Source organism: Planococcus citri, chromosome 1, assembly GCF_950023065.1.
Source record: "Planococcus citri chromosome 1, ihPlaCitr1.1, whole genome shotgun sequence".
Taxonomy (NCBI): Eukaryota; Metazoa; Arthropoda; class Insecta; order Hemiptera; family Pseudococcidae; genus Planococcus; species Planococcus citri.
Window position 1 is genome coordinate 24,409,084 of NC_088677.1, and position 24,993 is coordinate 24,434,076.

Sequence of the window (24,993 nt, forward strand, 5' to 3'; positions counted from 1 at the left end):
GTATTTGCTTCTCGACGGTATACCTACACTTAAACTTTGCCAAAACATCGAAAAATTATTTCCGAAATTAATCGAATAATCTTAGAAGACAGTGGTGCCAATATTTCATCACCATTATCATTTTGAAAGGAGGAGCAAGAGGAGTAGGATTACCTACATACTCGAGGAACTGGTACATTCTTTATACGCGAATGAAACAGAAACAGAATCAAAATGAGCTACTTACTTATAGTCTTTTATTCTGTTAACAATGCGTATGCGTAAACGTACAGTGCGGTTTGATTTGAAAGATAAATGAGTACAAACTTGAATCCACGAAATATGACGGATTTTGGTTCGAGTTCTTTGGATTTCGCCAAGTGCGATTTCTTAAAGCAGTTTCATTTTTTTTTTTCGCGAGTAAGTCGCGATTCGCCGAAGCACATCATCGCTAGAGTGATGAGATCTCGGCCGAAGTCGCATGATTGAGCCGAGCCAGGTTTCACTATGGGCGAATGAATTGGCTCTAGAAATCAAACGTAATGAGAGGATGGGCAACGCCGTTCCTTCTCGGCCTACGAAAACGAAGTGGTATCGAAAGTAGATACAGATACAGATACCTATTTTTGATGCATCTTTTCCTCCACTCAATTTTTGTCAATTTTTTGAAACTGACTAAAATGAACAAAAAATTGGCACAACTGTTTTCCAAAATATTCTTCTAGTTTATTTATTTATTTATTTATTTATTTATTTATTTATTTATTTATTTTATGGGTGCCATATACAGCTACTAAGGCTAGGGACACCACAACATTAAATTTGACACATTTACATAACAAATTATAAATTATAGATTATTAAGTACATGAGCTGAGTTTCAGAAATGAAATCTTATACCATGTTTTGGCCTTAATGTATTCGAGAAGAAAATATTTTCAAATCACAAATTTCCCGGAAAATAAACACACCCTAGAACTCTGGTCTTGGATTTTAATGACAATGGTCTCGGTTGCCGCAGAACATCAAAATAGAACTGGGCTATTTTAGGCCTTTTTTTTGATGATTTAATAAATTGTTGCGAGTCAAAAGTTGAAACAATTGAAAAAAAAATCTGAAGTTTTAAAAATATCTGATTCTTTCGTTTCAAGAATGATGCCAAATTCGGAAAATTTGCCTTCTTCTGTTCAGTGTTCAGTCATTATTCGAGTATCATTCAATAAAACTAGTCCAATTTTGTCTATTATTTGACTCGATCAAATGTCCTCCAATTTTATACAAATAATTTATTGGTAACTTTTTAAAATGTTTTTTTTTTTTTTTTTTTTTTTTTTTATTGCATATTTTACCATCTTTGTGTATTCTGTTGGCCAAAAAGATCTATGTGGGTACGAATAAGTACGATATAGGTACATAAAAATTGCATCCCTACTTATTAAATATCAATTTACCTAAATAAAAAAGATAGTAAGGGTCCTCCATTGTTACTGAAAGTTTTGTCGACCTTGAATTGGGGTTTTCAAGGTACAAATTCAAATTTTCCTGATTATTTGGCAAAAAATTTGCAAGCTGTGGTTCAGAAATTCGATTAATTCGTACTGAAGACGCTTTTTCACCTTGTTTATTACAAATTAGTCGTCAAAATACAATCTCGACATCCATTCGGGTGCAGGGTGTTCGCAATTTCGATACTTTCAAAAAAAAAGTCATCGAAAATAAAACTAAAGATTGATGCTTGATGGCAGGTAAATTTACGTACTTACTTGAGGTTCAAAAAGAAGGAAGTTGTTATATCAATACAAAATTTAATTACTCAGCAAAATCATATAAAATGTGAGAGCTTTCACGACAATTGCTCATCAAACGCTGAAGCACCAAAATGGCGATAATTAAATAGGTGATTGAATATAAATCTTGATTTATGGTGTGTATGACAAATGAACTTTGCAGCTAGCCGGAAGTATGTGTATGAATTGGTAAATAATGCCCAGAATATCTTCTTTTAGAAGATTCTATTATGATCTTTTACGCCGATTGCTGATCTTCCAAACCCATATAGCAGAAAGAAACTCTTTCACATCAGTCATCATAGAAAAAAAAACCGACTGACCAAATTTGTAAATAAGAACTTACCTACATCACAGTCTGGATCTGTAATCAATACGATAATACTCAAAACCTTAGACTCCTTACCTTCCTGAAAGAAATCGATCTGTACAACAAAATCTAACTCCAAATTGTCTCCACGTCTCTAGCCAAACGGCTGTACACGGCGTGGTTAAATAAATTAAAAAAAAAAAAAAAATGTCAGCTTCAAATGAAATGAAATTTTGTGCTAGAAGAAAAAGCTCAAGTACATATTTTGAAAATTTATTGAAATTTCATTTTGGAATTTTGAAAGATGAATTGAGATGTAAGTTCCTCATTTCAAAGTGAGAATCGAGAAACTAATTTTGAAAAATATCAAATTCCAAAAAGAAATAACCATAATTAAGATTGAAAATTGAAATTGATATGTGGTCCATACAAGTCCAGTGCCATTCTAAAATGAATATTTCACCAACCGTCCATAATTCAAATGACATTAAAATTACTAACTTAATGTTTGTCGCAGGCACCAAATTTTCTTGAGTAGATCTCCGAGAATCAAAGCAGTTATTGTTGTATCGGGTGATAATTTTTTGATTAGAACTTCGAATGCCATAATTGTTAATGTGGCGGACTGGCCAGCCTTTCTCCAGAGAAATATATTCGTAATTTTTACTTTCATCACGAATTGAACGACACGTTGAGAGATTTTTACTATGATATGTAGACTGATAGATAGATTTATTTATTGAATGTTTGATTAGTAAATATTTTTTGGCTGACATTTATTATTATTTGACAAGTAATTTTTTGTTTAAAAATTTTTCTGTGTACGTTTTCTTTTGCATGTTGAATGAGAAATCTAGCACTAGTATAATTTCAATCTCACTGCACTTATTTAAGATCTGATCATAAACAGCTCTTAGGTTGTCATTGGTTGTGTTTCTTTCAAGGTAGGTAGATATGTAGTTGCTACAGGCTACGATGATGATTCTGTTTTTAATCACGGTGAAATCAAACGACGATTACTGGCACAATCTTCGAACGAATGGTTTTTTCTGAGACAGACGAAAGACCTTTCTTTCATGATTTAATAAATTGTTGCGAGTCGAAAGTTGAAATAATTCCTTTAAAGAAATCTGGAGTTTTTAGATCTGATTCTTTTGTTTCAAGAATGATGCCGAATTTGAAAACTTTGCCTTCTTCTGTTCGGTCATTATTCGAGTACCTATTAAGGTATTCAATAAAACTAGTCCCATTTTGTCTATTATCTCTCTCGATCAAATGTGCCCCAATTTGATACTTGATGGTAATTTATCGTAAACTTTTTATAATGCCTTTTTTTTTTGTTGCATAACGATTTTCCCATTTTTGCACATGAGTATTATGTATTTCTATTGGCCGAAATCGCACCCCTACTTATTACATAAATATCAATTTACCTAAATAAAAAATGAACTAGGGTCCTCCGGTCTAGTTCGAATAATTTTGCTAGTACTCTCTAAATTTGAAACAGTCAATTTCACTGCTTAGCAGTCACGACATTTTGCCTTTTTAAAGCAGTAGTTTTGTTTTACTGCAAAACAGTGAAAAATTACTGAATTGGTCAGTCAAAATGATTTTTTACTGACCAATTCAGTAATTTTTCACTGTTTTGCAGTAAAACAAAACTACTGCTTTAAAAAGGCAAAATGTCGTGACTGCTAAGCAGTGAAATTGACTGTTTCAAATTTAGAGAGTAGAGGTATCTCTTATGTTGTGCAGATAAGTAATCATCTTCATTTTCATTCCATCCTTGGGAGAGGCATAGGTATTGAGCCTCGTAATTTCCACTCATTTGTGATTTCTACAAAAGAGTGAAATTTTAAGGGCTCATATTTCAAAGATTGATTGACATTGAATCGCTATCATTGAAATTTGGCAAGCTTGAATCGGGGTTTTAATGGTGAAAATTCGAATTTTCTTGCTTGTTTAGCAACAAATTGGCAAGCTGTGGTTCAGAAATTCGATTAATTTGTACTGAATACGCTTTTTCACCTTGTTTGTTATAAACTAGGTAGTCTTCAAAATACAATCTCGACATCCATGCGGGTACAGGGGGTTCCCAATTTCGATACTTTCAAAAAAAGAAATCATCAAAAGTAAACCCTGAGATTGATCCTCGATGACAGGTACATAAATTTATTTACTTACTTACTTACTTACTTGGCACCCGAATATATGACGTGTGTTGTGCTTCTTCAAAACCCAACTCGATTAAAACACGCTGGTCCCGTATCTGCTTAATGGAACGAAGGAAATTTGGTATTGCCTCCTTTGGCGAAACGCAGCATTTGTCATCCGGCTGAATCGTATGCGAAATTTGGCCCAGAATGCCAGTTCCAACAACTAGTTGATCGTTTAAGTACATTTTGTTGTACTTTTTTCCCGCGTAACGTCTTGGAATTTTTCGAGCTTCGTATTCCTCATTGTATTGTCTGCAGTACACCACCGAATTAACTTAAATTTTTTCGCAAACCTTTGGAGCTTTGGGTTTGTTCGACGTCGAGTGTATGTTTTTGAATTAAAAAAAATAAATCAGCTGGGATTAAAATGAAATTTTATGCTAGAAGAAGAATCACAAATATTCTCAAAAATTGATTGAAATTTCATTTTGGAATTTGAAAGATAAATTGAGATGGAAGTTTTTCATTTCAAAGTAAGAATTGAGAAACTAAATTTTGAAAAATATCAAATTCCAAGAAGAAATTGTAGGTAATTAATATCGGAAATTCAAATTGATATGTTGTCCATACAAGTCCAGGGACAATCTAAAACGAAACTTTCACCAACTGTCAATGGTTCAAATGAAAATTAAAATTGCTTACTGATATTTGTCACAGTATTGACAGTACGTAAATTACGGTTTTCGTTACTATGATGTCTCTAAGTGTAGTCAAATATTTGAGATGCTGGGTCGGCCTGGCCCATTACCCTTGAAAACCAATAGCTGCGTAGAGTTCTATTGAACCGTTTTAAGATTTTGTAAATCGCATAATTATATATTTTTGGATAAATTCATGTTTTGAAAGTATTTCCTTCTCGGCGGTACCTACAGTTTAACTTTGCCAAAACATCGAAAAGTGTTATTTCTGAAATTAATCGAATAGTCTTGGAAGACAGTGGTGCCAATATTTTCTGAAAACCCATTTATCTCCCCTCCGTAGGCCGCCTCTTTAGAGCCAATTTTTCAGTATTGCTGTCAACTCAAAATGAAGGTCTCCGTTGAATTTAGTCAAACTCCTCTTGACACTTTTTTTCACGATAGAACCTAGTATAGGTCAATGTACTTTGTTACCTTGAAAAGAATTCGACGAAGAGATGCTTCTTGATGACTAAAACAAAGGAATTTTTGAATCACTCGTAAATTTTTCATTTTAATTATCTCTTCCTAATTGAAAAAAAAAATTACTCACTCTTTTTCTTTTGCATCTTGAACGAGAAATCTGACGTGAAACTTCCGTGTCATTTGAATTTACTCAAGATCTGAAAATAAACAGCTCTTATGTTGTCGTTAGTTGTGTTTCTTTCGAGGTGGACAATTTTGAAAACAGCAGGCTACGATGATGATTCTGTTTTTGATCGCAGTGAATACAAACATGTACCTACGAGTAAGTACATACAATCTTCGAACAAATGATTTTTTCTAAGACAGATGAAACACGTTTCTTTGATGATTTAATGTATTGTTGCGAGTCGAAAGTTGAAATAATTTTTCAAAAGAAATCTGAAGTTTTAATATCTGATTCTTATGTTTCGAAAATAGGTATGCCAAATTCGAAAAATTCGTTTTCTTCGGTTCAGTCATTATTCGAGTACCATCATTCAATAAAACTACATAGTTCAATTTTGTCTATTATTTCTCTCGATAAAATGTCTTCCCATTTTTGTGCATACTATTTCTGTTGGCCAAAAATATATATTTCATGTATGTACGAATAAGTACCTATATACATAAAAATCACACTCCTGCTTATTCCATATCAATTTAAATAAAATTGAAGTATCTACCTAAGATCATCCGATTTCACTCGAATTTTTCGGAAGTAGATATCCCTCTTAGTTGTGCAGTAGGTAATCATCTTCATTTTCGTCCTACCCTTGGGAGAGGCGTATTGAGTCTCGTAATTTCCACTCATTTGCGATTTCTACGAAACTGAGAAATTTCAAGGACTCATATCTCAAAATTGGTTGAACTTGAATCGCTAATGGAAATTTGGCGAGCTTGAATTGGGGTTTTCAAGTTTCTTGATTGTTCAGCAAAAAATTTGCAAGCTGTGGTTCATAAATTTGAATAATTCGTGCTGGAGACATTTTTTCCTCTTCTTTGTTACAAACTAGTCTTAAAATCACAATCTCGACATCCATGTGGGTGCAGGAGGTTCCCAATTTTAATATGTACCAATTTAAAAAAAAAAAAAAAAAAAAAAAAAAAAAAACTAATCTGAACCCAAAGATTGATGCTTGATGACAGGTAAATTTGCTTACTTACTTGAGGCAAAAATAGGTTACAGTTCTTGTTGAATTCATTTTCAGCGATTCGTGAAGAACAAAAAAAAATTCAAAAAACTTACCAACGTTTTTCCGTTACTTGCTCCAACTTTAAATATTGCACAATGCACACTCTAATGTTTGATTTTGAAGGACTATTAAATTCACAAGTTTGTTTTTCATCTCCTGTTGAAAGAAAACATGGCCAATTAGAAAATATGTAGAAACCTTCGATGACACACTTGTGAGAGCTTTCACGACTATTGCTTACCAAAACTCTCAAGCACCACAATGGCGATAATTAAGTTCAACTCAATTGAATAGGTATAAATCTCGATCTTTGGTGTGCATGGCAAATGAACTTATAACATGCCGAATTGCCGATGTATGCGTATGAATTGGTGATAATGCCCAGAATACGAGTATATCTTCGTTCAGAAGATTATATTATTCTGATCTTTTACACAGACTATTGATGTTCCAAACTTATATATAGCAGAAAGAATTCTTTCTCATCATAGAAAAAAATACAGACCAAATTTATAAAGAGAACTTACCTTTTCAAATTGTAAAACAGGCTCAATTTTCTTGATCAAGGTATTTAATTCTTGTCTTGCATGACTCTTATTACTGTTCTACCCCTCAATTCTTTATGCCACCTTATCCGACGTTCCAAATTGTTTCAGCATCTAAATAAACAAATCAAAAGAACGGGCGGAATTAATTGGGGTTTGTCACGTTTCCTTATGACTGTTCTTTTTTCCTTTGTATTTCCAACAAAGTTTTTGTTCCCTATAAATTGATAGGTCGCCTTGCCCAATTGGTCAAATCACAAAAAGTTGACCTTTCGGTAAAAAGTTTTGTTGGAAAATGAAAGTTTCCAAAAAGCGAAAATTTGACATTTCCAATAAAAAAGTTGAATATATGCAGAATTTGTTTTAATGGATCAAAAAAACATGTGTCAAAAACATTGAACAAAAGCACGTACTCTTTTTTAAAAAATAATAAAAATGAATTGGAAAAAATGTAAAAAACAAGATTGAAAAAAGGTCATCTGGCGGTTCACAAATTCAGCGTGAATCAAATCTTGTTGGCAAAAATGCCTTTGTTTTGAAGAATGAAGAAAAGAAAAATCTATGTCGCTAAGAGACGCTCACAATTTGGCCAAATTTTAAGTCGTAAGTGTTTGGGTCCGATTTCTAACAAAATGTTATGACTTGATGAAAAATCCTATCACAATATGAGCAGAGGTAAAAATGGCCTCAAATGCTTGAACGTGATCCCCATTACCTGTGCGAATTCTTCAATGATCTTTCTGATCAGCCGGTGCATCAAGATGATTTTGGTATCTTTTACGATCCGCAAGTGTATGTCCCGGTGATCAGAAAATTGACAATGTATTTCAATCTCATTCCTGAAAAAGCGCTGAGGAAATGTTTCAAGACTAAGCTCTAAGAGAGACACCTGTTTCGAAAAAGAACCAGAGCATTAAAACTGGTGATTTTCAAAAGACACGAGAGCCTACTATATATAAAGGCACAGTATATAAGGCACATACGAAATAAGCACATACAATAAGCACAATAACAAAGCAAGAAATGCTACTTGAAATAGTCGCAAAATATATCGGCTATGCCGTACTTACGATTACCAAGATGACGAAAGCTAAGTGAAATGGCCGCGAATCACGAAAATCAAACCAAGAAAACGCCGACGCGACACTGATTTTTTTTCTTAATTTTTTGGTCAACGGCATTTCTTTCACCAAGTTTTTATTTTTGCTCAACTTGTGAACTGCCAGATGACCTTTTTTATTCTTGTTATTACGATTTTTTCCCTCTTTAATTGTTTAAAAATATTTTCAAACCACGCTTTTGTAAAATGTTTTCTACTCATGTTGTTGTTGAATTTGAAAATAATTTCTAATTTATATATTCATTTGCCGTGTTGGAAATGAAGGATTTGGGCTTTTTCAAAACTGTCATTTTCCAACATGATTTCTCTTTGAAAGCTCAACTTTTGTGTGATTTGGTCTATTGGGCAGGGTATTCCAAGTGAATACTTCAGCCTTGAATGCTATTATACTCACGCCGTCGGTGACTAGGGACCCTGCTTTCGTTGTCCGATACAAACGCACACCCCTCGATGCCACACAGGTAGGTACCCTTCGTCCCTGTGTTCTTTCTCTAAGTGAGTTTGCTTTATTCGCCGCTTATTAAATTTTTCGCCGCAGTATTACATGGCCAGTCTGAAACCACAAACATTGCAAATCGTGTTGAAGAAGAGTGTGACATTTTATTGAATTTTCATATCTAAAAACACTACTCAATTCTGTCTCACGACAATGCACCTCTTGCTTACCAACTTCAAGTCATCCTTATGTTTCTTTCGTAAGTGGCGATCGTGAACCTCGCGGCTTGCTGACAGACGACGACATAAGTCGTACTCCCAAGTAAAAATCACGAGCGATGGTATTCTTGGATACACTGCTAGGATGCTGGCACCTTACAATGTTCATCGAGGTGTTTTTTTTTTGGCGTACTTTCGTTCGTATATGTTGCAGGTGCTCATGCTGTCATTGAATAGCGAAATGGTATATACACATATTAATTTCAACAAATCATTATCTGCAGGGGTGGGGGAGCGTGGATTCCAAAGAACGACAACTTACCAATTTCCGGATGCCGATTCGTTTTCATACTCAGGGTCCGCTTCGTCGCCTCGGCAACATCGTCATCACTAGATCGCGAACCACCTCACACTCACTTCTCACCAACCAAGCCGAAAAGTCACAGATTCCTGACCCTGCAAAAAACTTGAAAACCAATCGGCTCAGTGCCGGAGGGAAACTCATACAAGGGATCCAACGGCCCGGGGAGGAGGTGCCGTGTGGATTATCATTTATTTATTTATTTGTTTGGATGTCCTAAGGAGTGCCACCACTTTACGGTTCAATGCACTCCGCAGTGTACTATTGGAAATTTTGTTTGGTTTCTGATATGGTGCTTGGTGTAAATGTGGTAATGGAAATTTGGTACTTCGGAAGAAATTGGTACTATTTAACTATGGGGCTGGATACTAATTAACTATATTATCTTTGATGAAGCAGATCTGAAAAAACTAAAAACAAAACAATTTGAGAAATCATAATAAAATAAAATGTGCTGCACTGTAGCTATCGTGACGTAAAACCTGGGTCACAGTCATAACAGGTAGCTCGGTACAAATAGAAATGAAAAAAAAAAATGCAAATAATAATCAACAAATAATACTAATAATAAGATCAAATCAGGGGATAAATTGGACGCAATACAGAGTTTCCATAAATTTCCGAAGCAAAACTAAGGAAACTTGGAGTCAATATACTTAATTCGGGATTATTCTCGTCTTCAACCATTAAGGTCTTCCTCATATTTATTTCTGACTGGTTCTGTAATTCTGTATATAAATAGCCTTATTTACTTTATAATGCAAATAGTTACCCAAGGTTAGAGAAAATGTGTGCAGTATGATAGTTTAATTCTAAGTTGCTACGGAATTAAAGCATTGGTATATAATGCCCTGAAATACTTTTACCTATTTTTGGATCTACCTTAATACTCTTTGCTCTGTTTCGCTGGACCTGCCAGATATTATTATCGATATATCAATCTTTAACCATTTCCATTGCATTGCGTTTTGAACCTTCATATTCTCTAATGCCTATATAGTTTTGTATAATAATTAAATAGTGATCAACGTGCCTTACTGTACGAGTGTAAATTACCAAAGGAAGTTCTTCTCTACGTACTTTGTAAGCAAGTTTGATTGAATCGTAAAATGCTTCCTGAATTTGAGTAAAATAGTTCCTAATAATTATCTCTAATTGAAGTGGCATGACTTTGGCTAGTACTCTAGCAGCATTGAGTGACACTGTTCGATATAGCCTTGCAGTGTTTATAGCATACAAACGTTGAATTCTGTCGATAGGATTTTTGTTACACCCACTTCAACGATCAGCTCATTATCCCAACCAGAAATCCATAAATCATCAACGTAGATGGCGAGGATGCAGCGTAAGGCATCACCTTCAAATACGAACAGCGCCGCGTCAAATACGGTGGCCTTAAGGCCCATCTTTGAAAGAATTCGCGCCAACTCATTGTACCAAGTGACTGGAGAAATACGTAGCCCATAAAGAGCTCGAAGAAGCTTCCAAACTGGATTTTTCAACCTTCCACGGTAATAGAAACCTTTAGGAACCTTAACGTACACTACGTAGGGCAACTTACCGTAGAGAAAAGCCCCTTTGATATCTACATGGCGAATTTGCCAACCAAATTTTACAGCTAAAGCTAACAGCGCCTTCACCGTGTCAGCTCTAACTACCGGAGAAAAAACGTCAAACTGCTCGAACACACGTCCTTCTTGATAACCAAGAACCACGAGACGAGCTTTGTAAGTATCTTTATCTTTCTTACGAAACACCCAGCGCACTCCTAATATCTTTTGACCTGCAGGTTCCTCAACAAGCTCGTACGTGTTCATTCTCTCCAAGTTCGAAAGCTCTTCATACATAGCCACTTGCCAGTGGTCTTTATCTTCACCGGTTGTCGCCTCCTCGAAAGATAACTCGCTCTCACCAGTAGCTAGCATCACCGTTTCCGTAGGTATCGTTTCAAGTTTGCTGCGCTTTCAATCTGCTCCTTTCCCTGATTAAGGAATCCCATATATAATTCCTGACAAAGTATCTTTGAGTCGGGGATATCACAGCAAATACTTTTTTTTTTTTTTTTTTGGCTCCCCATAGTAACGCACCTTGTTTTATTTTCAATCGTTATCTATGGATCATCGCCACTCTTCTTATTTACAACTTAACTTAACTTTAATTAACTTAAACAAACATTCTTCTTCATAACTTAAACTAAAGGTAACTTATTCTGTCCGGTTGTTTTGGCAGCTCAGTTTCCTCTTCGTCCACTCCACTGCCGGCATCCTCTTCGCTGGTGTCTGTCTCGTCCGGTGTGGTGTTGTCTTGATCGGGTTTCTGCAAGCTCCGCTTCCTCTTCGTCCGCTTCGCTGCTTGGTGTCTTCTTTGGAATTGGTGTTGACGGTGGCTAGCTTGGCATCCTCTTCGTCCGCTTCGCTGCTGGCATCTTCTTCGCTTGGGTCGATGACTTGCTAGTCAGGGTAGCATCTGTATGACTTCTGGCATTACACCTCGGTGTTCTCTACTACCCTCCGGAGTGCGTGCTCATAGCACGGACACTTCTTATCCATCACTGGGTGGCCTGCCTCGAGCTTAGCAAAGGAGCAATTTGCACACTTTGGGGGCTTGGTTTTCACCTGGCAATCTTCTTCGGTATGGCCTACTTGTGCGCAGTGCGAACAAACCGCACATTCCCGTTTGCACTTAGCCTTAGAGTGTCCGAATGCCTGACAGTTGTAACAACTAGTCACGCTCACGAAGTCGTCTACCTTGCACGAACCATAGCCTACATACAGCTTTCCACCCTTGGCTTTGAGGGTCCTTCGTACAGCAGGACTCACCTCGCAGACCCAATGAGTGTACGGCTTGTCTCTCGGACCCGTCTGGAAGACTGGTACAAAGTCTTTCTTAAACTCCTCCAGGGACCCGCCATCTTGAAGATCGTTTTGATTGAAGATGCACTCCGCAATGGAGTCCTTCTCCAACGACCTCTCAATGTTAAGCAGGATTACCCTGGGCCTTCGTTTACGAGTTTTTACGATCTCAAGACTCAAATCTTTGATCTTCGGGTCCTGACACAGCTTGTCTATGTCGGCTTTGGTAGCGACCTCCACGACTATGGCTGCGGACTTGGTCTTTTTGACCGCCCTAATCTTTATCCCCGACTTGCCTACGTTAATTTCTTTGAGAACTCGATCTTTGACTTCCTGGCTGGTCTCGGTAGAGTCCTTGGCCAGGGGTCTAATCAGAACCGAGTTCCTTGTCTTGTTGGGTAGTCGCTTGGCTGTTGACGACGACTGGTCCCTTATTGGTTGGCGGCCTGCTGCCTCTGAGTAGGATTTGGCAGGTCGTTCCGTTTGTTGATCTAGCGAGTTCTTGAGTTCCAGGCATTTGCCTTTATAGAACTCGAGCTCAGCGTGCATCCCGATGTACTCGCTCTCTAGATCATCGAAGATGTTCATAATTGTGATGGAATCAACTTTATTGAACTTTTTCTTATCATTTAGCAATAGTTCTAACAGGTCTTTGCGCCGGATGCGCATCGCTGCTTGCCTTTCGGATAGCGGAGGGAGCATTTCAGACAATGACTTCCCTACCGCGTCGATCGTTGCTGCTGTTGGAGCCGATGATGTCGCTATGGCATCCGTTTGCTGTTGGAGAACTTCCTGGGCTGCCTGTTGCGCTGCGGTCCCCGCTGCCGCCGCCGCACCTGCCGAGGCAGATGTTAGGCGAGTGGATCTTGGGCCCGAGGGGTTTTGGCCACCCCGGCCGCCTCGACCACTGCTCATGTCCTTGTTCGGTGTTGTCAAAATCCGGTGTTTAGTCTAATTCGGTGAATGTCCAAATAGTAGCGCTCTTTGCGGGTAGCTTGGCCGCAGTAGGGTAGGTACTTATATCCTCTCTCGAGCGGTGATACCAACTCAGGGTCGTAAGAATGCCTATCAGTCGTTGCTCGCCCTGGACCACGAGAAGGTGTACCTCGCAAAGTGAGAAAAGGATTATTAACGAAATGGTATTTATAATCGCTTTAGCGCTGGTGCGGCTGGTGTCCCTTAAGACCTAAGGCCGACTTCTACAAGTTATGCAATTTACTTTTCAATAAAACGCTCAACTTGTGCACACTGGAGATATGCCTCCAGGGCACAGCAAATACTCTGCTACAGATGGTAGTGGGGACTTTGAAATTACTGCAACAATATGTAATTGAAGCACTCTTGCTCTTCGATGTAAATATCTTCAACCGCGACCCAATTCACTAAATCTCCATACTTCACCGATTCATCGATACGTACATGCATAAACACGTCCGTAGAATCGTCCTCAACGTTTAGAAGTTTGTACCCCATCTCGGTGAAGCCAATAACGACGAAAACTGCTCGCTTGGTACGCTCATCCAATTTCTTTCGCTGTTCCGGATGGACAAAAACTTTCGCTCGACTTCCAAAAATACGCACATACTCGTATTTCGTTTCTTTACCGCGCCAAAGAGAGTACGGGGTACGATTATCACCAAGAGCTCTGGTAGGTAAGTGGTTGAGGAGGTAATTAGCCGCCTCAACCGCATAACACCAATATTTCTGAGGTATACTAGCCTCAAAGAGAAGAGCGCGAGTTTTGTCCATAAGGGTCCCTTGCCTCTCTCGGTTGAAGGTGACTCATATGTACTGAATTTTTTGGTCGATCATAGTCACTTCAACGTTTCGTATATCATGGCTCATTGTAGCGACGTAGAGTGGCCCAAAAGTCAGTATTCCGATTTTCACATTTTAGTTTTTCGTAAAAAAATCAAAAACTAAACATCCTAGAAAAAAACTAACGACATTATGTCGATTGGAAATTCAATTCTCTGCAATTTTCTTCGATGTAATTTTTTCATGGGACGGTTCTGTTCGTCTTCAGATCGATTTTAATGAAACTCAGTTTGCAAATTTTTCAGAAGTTCATTTCACAAATTTTCAAACTGAGTTTCATTAAAATCGATCTGGAGACGAAAAGAAGCGTTCTACGAAAAAATCATCTCACGGAAAATTGTAGAGAATTAAATGTTCAATCGACGTAATGTCGTTATTTTTTTTCTAGGATGCTTATAGTTTTTGATTTTTTTTACGAAAAACTAAAATCAGAACACTGACTTTTGGGCCTGTTGGCCTGGTCTGCGGCATTTTGAAGCCGTGGAATTCTGACTCTTGTATGCTCTTTATCCAAGAAACTCATTACAAAATTCAAGAATGGGCAGATTCAAATGGCCTCTCATTTTCAAAGGCTGAAGTCCATTGCATTCTTTGTTCTAGAAAGGCGTTTGTGCATTCGTGCATTTCCAAGAAAAATGGAGTAAACGATCTGCAGTCGACACTAGCGCTATGACTCGACCAGATGAGGGAGTAGGTATTGATGTAAATTGATGAAATTTGCAGCAGACGTTCCAAATAGGGCAGATTCTTTTCATCGATATGCAGTCCGCTTAACGTCCAATTAAAAAATACCTACCAATTTAAAAAAAAAACTTACGTGTAACATGTAGCTGTGTACTTAATCTTTCTGGTGTGGGGAACTGTGGATGTTGTAAAATCGATCTCTCCATAAAAATGAAAAAATAAAATAATAACAACACTGTTCTCTTTCACGTAGCCGAGTTTTAATTAAATTACAAAATCAGATATTTTCACTCTCACGTAATACAACAATGGTGTTTTAAAACAGATACGAGGGCTTTTCAAAATGCACTCGATACATGAGCATCATCATCATCACCGCCACACATCTCCGCTATGCACATTCATTCACTATCATCGATATCTATAAGCTATATACTCTCATCGAGTCGGAGAACAACAAAAAAAAAAAAAAAACTATTTAATTTGAAAAACGATCCCAGAGCGTGGTAAATTTCTAGAATTTTTCGAGCACGCGTTTATTAAAACCGAACTTGAAATTAATAATTTGGAATGTACGCGTAAAATTTATCGTATTGCTGGCCATTTCGCAGCAGTACTAATAAAATGCTAGATAATATTCACGAGGCGTACGTACTCGTATTCGACTTGTCGGTATATATGTATCGTAGAGATATATACGTGAGTTAACCAGGGTCCTAACCCTGGTTTTCTGCCTCAAGGTTGGTTTTCCATTTATGAGCGAGAAAAAGCTGCACCGTCATCGTATCGTCCATCGCCCTGAACTCTCAAAAGGCACTGGCCGACTCGTCCATTTTCAACTTTTGCCTTCGGGGTATTTGAAAAATAATTGAAAATTAATAACTTCACAAGGCGCTAGGTTAGGCTACCTATACGCGTGTTTTAATTATTCGTACAGCTTTCGTTGTAATATGTATTATAATAAACGTATGTGTGTAGTCAGGTAGAAGCTCTAGTTATGTACCAAAGAAACCATATGTTTGTAATGAAATGTTTTCCCGCGCCGCTGCCACTTTTCAATATGACGTTTATTACGCGGCGTAATATTTTGACTGTTTATTTCGACGTCGTGGTGGCTCGACGACTCGACTCGGTGGTGGTGTTGTTTAATTTTCAAATAGTTCCTATAGTATGTATATTATGATGGATTTGGTGTGTTTTACAAATGCATCGTCAAAGTGGAAAACAATATGAAATGGCGTAAATTTCAGTAAACACGCTAACGGTTTATTTTGTTAAGCTCCTTCTATGCTGTCAGATGCTCAGCCAAAATGTATAGGTACGTTTACGTACCACCACTATGTACTTTGTATACGTATTTGTACGAATATTCGAGTATTTTTCAACACGCGAATAAAACAACTGCACAGATTCACAATGCTGACAATCGTGTCGTACACGTGAAGTACCATATTCTAGTTTACTCTTTTTTATACGTTTTTTGCCAGCCATCTGGAACGTAGAGGGTTTTCAAAACAAGACGTCCTAAGATGTTTTTAAATAAATATTGACCCTTGGGTAAAAAAAAAAGAAGTAAAAAGAAACAGGAAGAGTATTTTCGGAATGGCTACGACCATTAAGCTTTTGATTTGTTTTTTTGTTCGACATCATTTCCACGAATAGCTTAGCTAAGGTTCTTTGTGAAATTTTAGTTCGAATGTGACATTTTTTCAAAAGTGGACAATTTTGGAAGTGTTTGCATGTTTTTCAATCATATGATCAGATGCAGGTGGTGAGGTTGATTAGATTTTAATACGTTGGAGCTCTTTATTCTACTGATCCATCGAGATGAACAGATTTAAATTTTAAATACTGTGATTCTCAAAGCTATATACTCTGTGTGAGTTATTTTATTTCATTTTTAATATTTTTTTTTTCAATTGGCTGAATTCACTTCTAAGTATGGGACATTAAATTCATATCTAGTACATATACTTATTTTTAAAAAAATTAATTAAACTTCACAATTGATGTAAAATAAAATTAAAAAAATACGAGTAAGCACAATACCGAAACAACTCTTTGAGAGAACCAACTACAAGAAGAGACAAACGACAACTCAGAGCGAGTCAGTGCTCTGCACCAACACAGTAAACTTTTTATGTTTAGAAGATTCATTGCTTTATTTGTGTTGCCAGTCAAAGTACATATGTAGGTACCTACTTTCAAAAAACAGATTACACAATTTTGAAATGCTTGAACCTTCTATGTAAAGGATCTCTATGTCTATGGAGAAAACCTAAAAAAAAAGTCAAAAAATGTCACCCTTGTGGAAAAGTCAGAGGAATAGTAAGAAATGTTACAATTTTCTCTGCAAAATCAAAGGAACTTTATGAATGAAAGCTAAGCTGAATAATTTATATCATTGGATAATTGATTCGTTTAATCTTGCTTACTCCTTGTTCTTGATGCCAAGTCGGTTCATATCTTGTTATCATAAACTTAGTTTTTCTTTTGTTTATATTGGTCGAAAATATTAGAAAAGGGTCGTATTTTTGATTTTTACTGCTAAAAATATGAAAATGAAACCTAAAAAATTTATAATCTTCAAAATGGCTCAGGCCCAAAATATTTTATTACAGATCACATGAAGAAAACCCTCGGGGAAAACCATTCTCAAAATTTGAGCATTTTTGAGAAATTTTGACGTAAAAACTTGATTTTAAAAATTACTCACATTTTGGGCTCAAATTTGTCTAAAAAGCTGAAAAAACTGAGAAAGAAATTTTTGATTTTCTGTAAAAATTTTAATTTTGGTAAAAAAAAGGTCACATTCTGCGCCCATTAACCTTCGAGTATTCTGATGGGTTACGTAGGGTCTCCTTTGAAAAATTCTGTAACAGAACTTTCACACTATTGGCAAAATGAAAAAACTTGTAAGTAGTAGATAATTTCATCACTTCACTACTATAAAAGTGATTCATTTTTCACTATAGTAGTTAACTATTTTGCAATTGTAATTTACTGGTGGTAAAATAATAAAATCACTACTAGTGATTTTTCTGTATTTTTTTTTTTTTTTTGTATTTTACCAGTTGGTACTGTATTTTTTTACTTGAGAAGTACACTCCCCTCACTCCAAATATACCTACCTATGTTTACTTTAGCTGACCAGTTACACAATGAAGCACCAGTTCTCCCAAGTGCGATTTTTGGGGGAAAACACAAAAATAGCAATCCTAGTGCGATTTTTGGGGAAATTTAACACAAAAATGGCAATGTATCATCAAGATAGAAGCGTTGAAGATTTATATCCATAAGTTAAGAGATTCATTCTACGCCAATTCAGGCAAAGTTTGCCAAGCTTGAGTGAAAATTAATTGTTACAGAATTTTTCAATAGTCCATCAGAATACTCGAAGGTCAATGGGCTCAAAATGTGACCTTTTTTTTTTTTACCAAAATTAAAATTCTGAAAGAAAATCAAAAATCTCATTCTCACTTTTTTTCAGCTTTTTAGACAAATTTTGAGCCTAAAATTGAGTAATTTTTTTGGATAGAAGTTTTTACATAGAAATTTCTCAAAAATGCTCAAATTTTAAGAATGTTTTCCCAGAGGATATTCTTCATGTGACTCCAATTGAAAATGGGACAGCTATGCTCTCAAACCTGGGCCCTTATTTATATATACCTACTTGTGTAGTAGAAAATGTTTTCAGAATTTTATTGGTTCCATTTCGAAGAACAGTTGATTTTTGGTAAAAAAATTGGATTTCGAGGCCAAAAATTTTGAAATTTTGTGTGAGGTGAACATCTTAGAATAATTTTGTCTTTGTTGAAACCCATCGCATTTACTTACGTTTCAGTGGGCTTGTAGGTCCATTCTTGAAATCGTGTGTTACATTATTCCCAGCGTTATTTATAGCGTCTGTGAAACCTAAGATATTTTGGAGAGTACATACGTCATTTGCCCAACAATTTCTGAAAACTTCTGACTAAAAAAGAAAGTAAATGATTCGATTCTGGTTAGGGTATACAAGAGTCGCTTGTAACTAACTGGAAGGAGAGTTAATTAAATTCCTCAAAGTAAAAATGAGGATTTCCTTCATTTTTTTGGAAATTTTGCAACCTCCTTGAAAACTAGATGACAAATTGAGAGCTGTAAAATTTTTGAAACTGCCGAAGATTTTTGTCTGATTTAAACAATGTTTGATTTATTGAATTAGATGTCTTAATTTGCAGCATGAAAGATGAGAAATGAAATTTCGCATAAAATAAATCAAAGGTTGAAAATCGTTATCCCTACCTAAGCCTACAACCAGCTGTTATGCGCCGCTCCAGTTCATGTCAATGGCTTGAATTTCTCATTTTTTTTTCAATTTTGAAGATCTGTTCTTTATTTTTCTATCTATACTATACAGCTGCAAGAAAAATAAATACCCAAAAAATACCCGGAAAATACTTGAAAAATCGGGAAAAAATTCCCAGCCCGATCTATGGCACCTAGAGAGCTAATTTTTTTTTTTAATCGACAGCTTAACTTCTCTAGAATATAGGAAAAATACGCGGGGGCAAAAATTTTGTAATTAAAGGGCCCAAATTTTGAGTTGAAATGGGCTGTTTTTGCCGTTTTTTCGATTATTTTCGAATATATCAAGAACGAAAAAGGCTAGGAAGGTGGTTAATATCTCATTTTAAAGAGCATTAATTTCTGAACATTTCCCTCGATTACATTACCCCTCTGGGGCTTTTAGTTTTTGAGCTATTTTGAATTCAAATTTCGAATTTCAGTTACACAATTTTGAATTAAATTATCTCGAAAACTAAAAACGCTAGATGGGTACTGTCAACGAGGGAAATGTTCGAAATTTCATGCTCTGTAAAATGGTGAAAACAGATTAGAAAAAAGTTGCTCAGATCGTGCGATTTTGATCGTTTTTTATGGAATCTTGAAACAGAAAACCATTAAGATGGTGCGTGTACTTATACACCCACACAAGCATACACACAACCACCAACGTAATGTACCGGACTACCGGACAACGCATCGCGGTTATTCCAGACAGGATCATGCGACATGCGCGCGCATGCATACAAACCTCCCACTCCTCCTCCAACAACGAAATTCTTCAGTGCAATGCGAGGATTATGATTTATGCATATCGATGAAGCGTGAAATTCTCAACAGAAACAGAATGATATGTACGGACTATTGCTAATGTTATAATGTTAATCCGTCTATCTTCGGTGCTTTGCTTTCGCGTCTATCATCTTTCATTTTAACCAAAGTTTTAATCGAAGCATATACTTGGGAGCAAACCTCTTCTGAGAGTGGGCGAAGGGGGGTTTGGGGGCGCAGCCCCCAAGAGCGAGTTCCGAGGGCGAAGCCCGAGGAACGAGTACGGGGGTTGGGCCGCGAAGCGGCCAGGGGGCGTAGCCCCCTAGTAAAAAATACTTCCCTCCAAAAAACTTTCAGTGTACTGGAACCTTGAAACAACTTCAAAGATCATATCATTTGGTGGTGGTAGGAAGTTTACTGTTATTTTTTTTCACTCAACACTCACTACAATTAGAGAGTAATAATTCTACCTCCAAGAAAAAACTAACCACAATATACATACAGAGTAAAAAATTTAATTCTCTTCAATTTTCACAGATTTTAAAATACAAGTAGGTATGATACAAAAAAAATTTAATAATAATAATAATAATGAAATGAATACAAAAAAAAACGATACTTTGTAGCTTTAAAAAACTTCATGTAATATAGTACAAAAAAAAAATAAAATGAATAGAAAAATAATAACACTTGAAATTTTAAAATTAGGGATAAATTCTTCTAACAGTGCATCTTGGACGATATTCAAAGTGATTCATTTGATCAGCAACAATAAATTCAATCTTATTACATATAACTTGAATTTCTATTATGAGTAGCAGGCAGGTCACTTTGGGGGTCCTAGACTTTCCAGAGCCGGCCAAAGTGCCGTCTACTTTTTTCTAAAAAAAATATCAAAAAAAAAACGAATGTTTATTTAACACGTCAAAAAAAATGAAAACAGTATTAAAAACCACAAAAATATGATTTCCAACGACGATTAAAAATATAATTACGAGGATTTTTTTTTAAAATCTAAAAATGGATAAAACTAAATGATTTTTTATAAAAATACAAAAAACAGCGATAAGAAATTATACACAAATAAAATTAAAAAGAGAAATCATATTCGTCGATTTTTTAAAAATCATAAAAATTGGTAAATCAATACCAACGATTTTTTTTTTTAAAATTCATAGTTGGCGTCGGCGTCCGACATTGAATCATTCCTGTAAAAGAAAAACATATTTTACATTAGGTAAGTATACACAGGAATGAAGGCGTTTCCCATCCCTCATAAGGCGGGACCGGGTTTAATTGGAAATAGCTCCGCTCAGGACTGAAAAAAACAACAAACAATCAGCTGTTATATTTTCTTGAGAATACAGCATCCCGTGGTTATATGACTGGTGGGGGTATAATATTCTTGTATACGTGCCCATTCAGAAACAGAATGTGTTTGTGTTTGCGGGTATGAACAGAATGTGTTCGCGGTCACAAATACTTTTCACATGTGATACAAATCTCTACAGTTTGTGTTTATGACCGCGAATACGTTCAGTTTGTATTTATTATTCTTTATTGTAACTATTATGCTACTTTTTTATATAGGTACATAAAATTACCTTTGTGGCGGCGTTGGTAAATCAATGACCGGTTTATCCTTTTCCTCATTGTCGTTGTCGTCATCATTTAAATTCAGTATGATGTTTAATGTGGTAATACCTAACCTGCGTATAATAACCGGTGGTACATGCATTTCATTAGATGATAAATAGTTTTCCCACTCTTCTATTTGAAATATAGCCCAGGCTGCAAGCCACTGTAACATTTTTGATTCTCTACTGAAAATCAGTATTTGAGATAAGTAACCATATAATCGATAAAAAGCGAATGTTAATTAATTATACTTACAATATCTAATTACATTTTCGGCATCTTTTATTATAAATTCTGTTTGTGAAAAAAAAATTATTAATTGAAATATTATGAATATGCTCTCTATGGTGGGGGGTTCTGATCCAGGAAGTTGAGAAATTCACAAAACAGGTATTTTGACAGTGGGCACAACTTTACAGAAAGAGCATGTCAAGTCATAACTAATAATTTTTTTAAAAATATATTCCAAGGATAAACACCTAACAAATGTTTTTTAAATTATCATTTCACACATCCTGGGTTGTGTATTTACTTTGGTCACCTGGTGATAGCAACAAGAACATAATTATATGTTCTGTTGGTAATAGTACATGAAATACCAGGAGATATAACATACCTCTCGAAATACATGCAATAATCCTGGTCTAGCTGGTTATCATTCTGGAGATGTTTCCTGGCTGCATACTATAGTTGGAGAAACTCTTCAGGATTGATAACATATTCACGATTTGGAGCAAATGTTTGCGTAATTGCTTCCATGCTGTCGGTGAATTTCTGGTATTTGGGCTGCAATGTGGCTCTTGCATGATGGGTAATAAAATACCTTGCCATTGACTCCGCAAAGTAGAAGTAGAAATTTTCTACATCATCCTCCACTGGTTTTGGAAGTAATTTTGGGTTCAAGTTGAGAACCCACAAAGAAATTTCTTCCGTTTTAAAAAAAAAAGCATTAACTTTACCAGCAGCCTGCATAAGTACATACAATTATAGTGTTGAAGGATTCATTTTTTTTGCAAAATTTAAAAAAAAAACAGAAAAAACCACAATAAGTACACAATTTAAACAAATAAAACACGAAAGTTTACAAAAATATTGCACAAGTAAAGGCAGATTTTGGTATTATCCCAATATGCTTACATGATTCAACATTGCCTTCCTATGATGACGTTGAATCTTTACCTAGTACTATCAGACAGATAGGTACTGGCGATTTACCGCCTCGTTACCTACTCTTCGGTAAATCAAGTAGATATATTTATGCACACATGAGAAATAAATATAAAACACTCGGACGACTACCTGTGATATCAGCTTTATTGTTAATTAAGCATTTATGACATACACAAAGTAGTCTAATTATTTATTGATTGTTACTACGTAATAAATTACGTTCAAAATAGGAAAAGAATACATAGTATTCATTATGTACCTGCTATGCACCACCCAGGGAGGAAATAGGGCATGTGTACCGGATAGGGAAGGTCCATTACACACGACTCATCATTGAGATTTTAATAAAGATGATTGTACAGATCACCTGAGTAACCACGATCTCCAGTGTTTGATTGTTACATAATAGATCATTTCTAAGAAAGTTCATATTACTATTTGATGGAAAGTGTAAGCTCCGAACATCAATTACACTGATAGGACGCCGTACCTTAACCTATCAAATGGAAAATACCCAAGCTAACGCTTGGTGAGTCCGTGGTTGACTGACTATCTGGCTGGATAACGAATAACTCTTAACTACGAGGAACTAATCCGCCAGATAGCGTGGTTACGTAAGGGAACTGTACTAATATTAAGAAGGAATAAATAGAGAACGAATTTTCTGTCACCTAAGTGACAGAAAATGGCACAATTTCTCCCTTTACACACACTGAAGGCAAAGGCACAATCATCTACAACTGCAGAAAGATGAGTGAAATACCTGCTTATGTTCTGCAGAAGTTCAGGTATTCAATATTTGTGTTCAAAAGTAGTACATATAAAACTTGGATTTACACCAATAAAAGGCATAGCATGGGGAGATTTATTGGACAATTACTAACAAGGAAACCTTTACAATTCGTCAACTCGGATCGAGCTGAAATTTGGCTCACTGAAAGAGCATGTCACTCAGACATCAGAATAAAATTTTCAGCTGCCGAAGTTGATTACGATGTTTTTGGGAGTGATTTGAAATCGCTGGAGAAAAGCCAACTTTTGTCGGAGGTTCTGAATCGAATTTAGAAGGTAGACGAAGTTTTGAGCAATTTGTTACAAAAATCGACAATTTTGGAATTATTTGAAAATTTGAGATTTTTTAAAACATGTAAAAAATACACTTTTTCACACGTCACTTTGCCGACCAGGAGCATGGCTTCGGACTTGGACGCGTTGAATCGCAAGCCCACCATTGCTCCCCATTGGGTGATCATGTCGCCAACTATAGTGCAGGTGTCTCTGAGCTCCTTCCGCGTAGCTGCCGCCAGAAGCATGCCTACATCATCCGCAAAGACGACGCGTCTCGAGTTGCTCGGTCATGCGAGGCTCATGAAGCTATTGAAAACGACTTTCCAGCAACAGGGCCCGACGATGGAGCCCTGCGGACAGCCCACCGTCGTTTCATTGCTCGCGCTCCCTCCGACGGTGTTGAGGCGTGCGACACGCGCCCGGAAGTAGTCCGCAAACAGCCTTACCAGCCAGGGGTTGACACCTATCCCCACCAGACAGTCGATAATCCACTTCCAACTGACGGAGTCGAATGCGCCCGAGATATCCAAAAACAGGCAACATACTGACCAGAATCCATAATTACTGAAACAATTGAAATCTTGTACACGTACAGACACAGTAGTTGAATGAAACCAGCTTCTTTCGCAAAATGAAGGGAAGAACAAACAAAGAACAATGAATGAACGTAAACGGTAAAATCGCGAACGTAGTTATAAATTGCGTCACTAGGTGCGCTGTGACATGCCGCTCCGCAGATCATCTACGTCCTTCATCAACGTGTTTATCGCGTCCTCTGTACTCTTACTTTCGGCAAGTTCTTTCTTGGAAGCTGCGGCGATGAGCATACCAACGTCGTCTGCATAGGCGACTCGTCGAGTTTTGCAAGGCCACGGCAACGAGAGGAACTCATCGAAGACCGCAGTCCACCCTTGGGACCCGTTTATGGAGCCTTGCGGGCAGCCCTGCGTGAGTTCCTTAGTGACTGTCCCAGAGACTGTATCAAGCTGTGCGTACCGCCCGCTATAATAATCAGCGAAGAGACGAGCCATCCAAGGACAAATTCCGAACCCCACGAGGACTTCGACAATCCATGCCCAACTGACCGAGTTGCAAGCACCCGAGATATCCAATGAAAACACACCGAGAACGTATTTCACAGGCTTCTGAGATGGTGACATCTCGTCTTGCAGATCACAGACACCCTGATGCCATTACCGATCAGTGTGCCGCGTCGTCTTGGCCAATCACCAGTATCATATAGGACGGAACCTGTTTTAACCTGCGTATCGTCGCTTAATGAAGCTCGGTTATCTGTCGGCTCACGTCAGGGTCCACTTGGCTCAAGTCTGTTTCTTACTCGCCATCTATGACTGCTTC

The 24,993-nt window shown here is 36.8% G+C and overlaps 1 protein-coding gene across 5 annotated transcripts in view; it reads left to right on the forward strand.

The window, feature by feature from the left end:
* Window positions 1-24,993, forward strand: part of Oct-TyrR (Octopamine-Tyramine receptor) — a 769,263-nt gene that overhangs the window by 271,385 nt on the left and 472,885 nt on the right. The gene's annotated exons all lie outside the window — the stretch shown is intronic.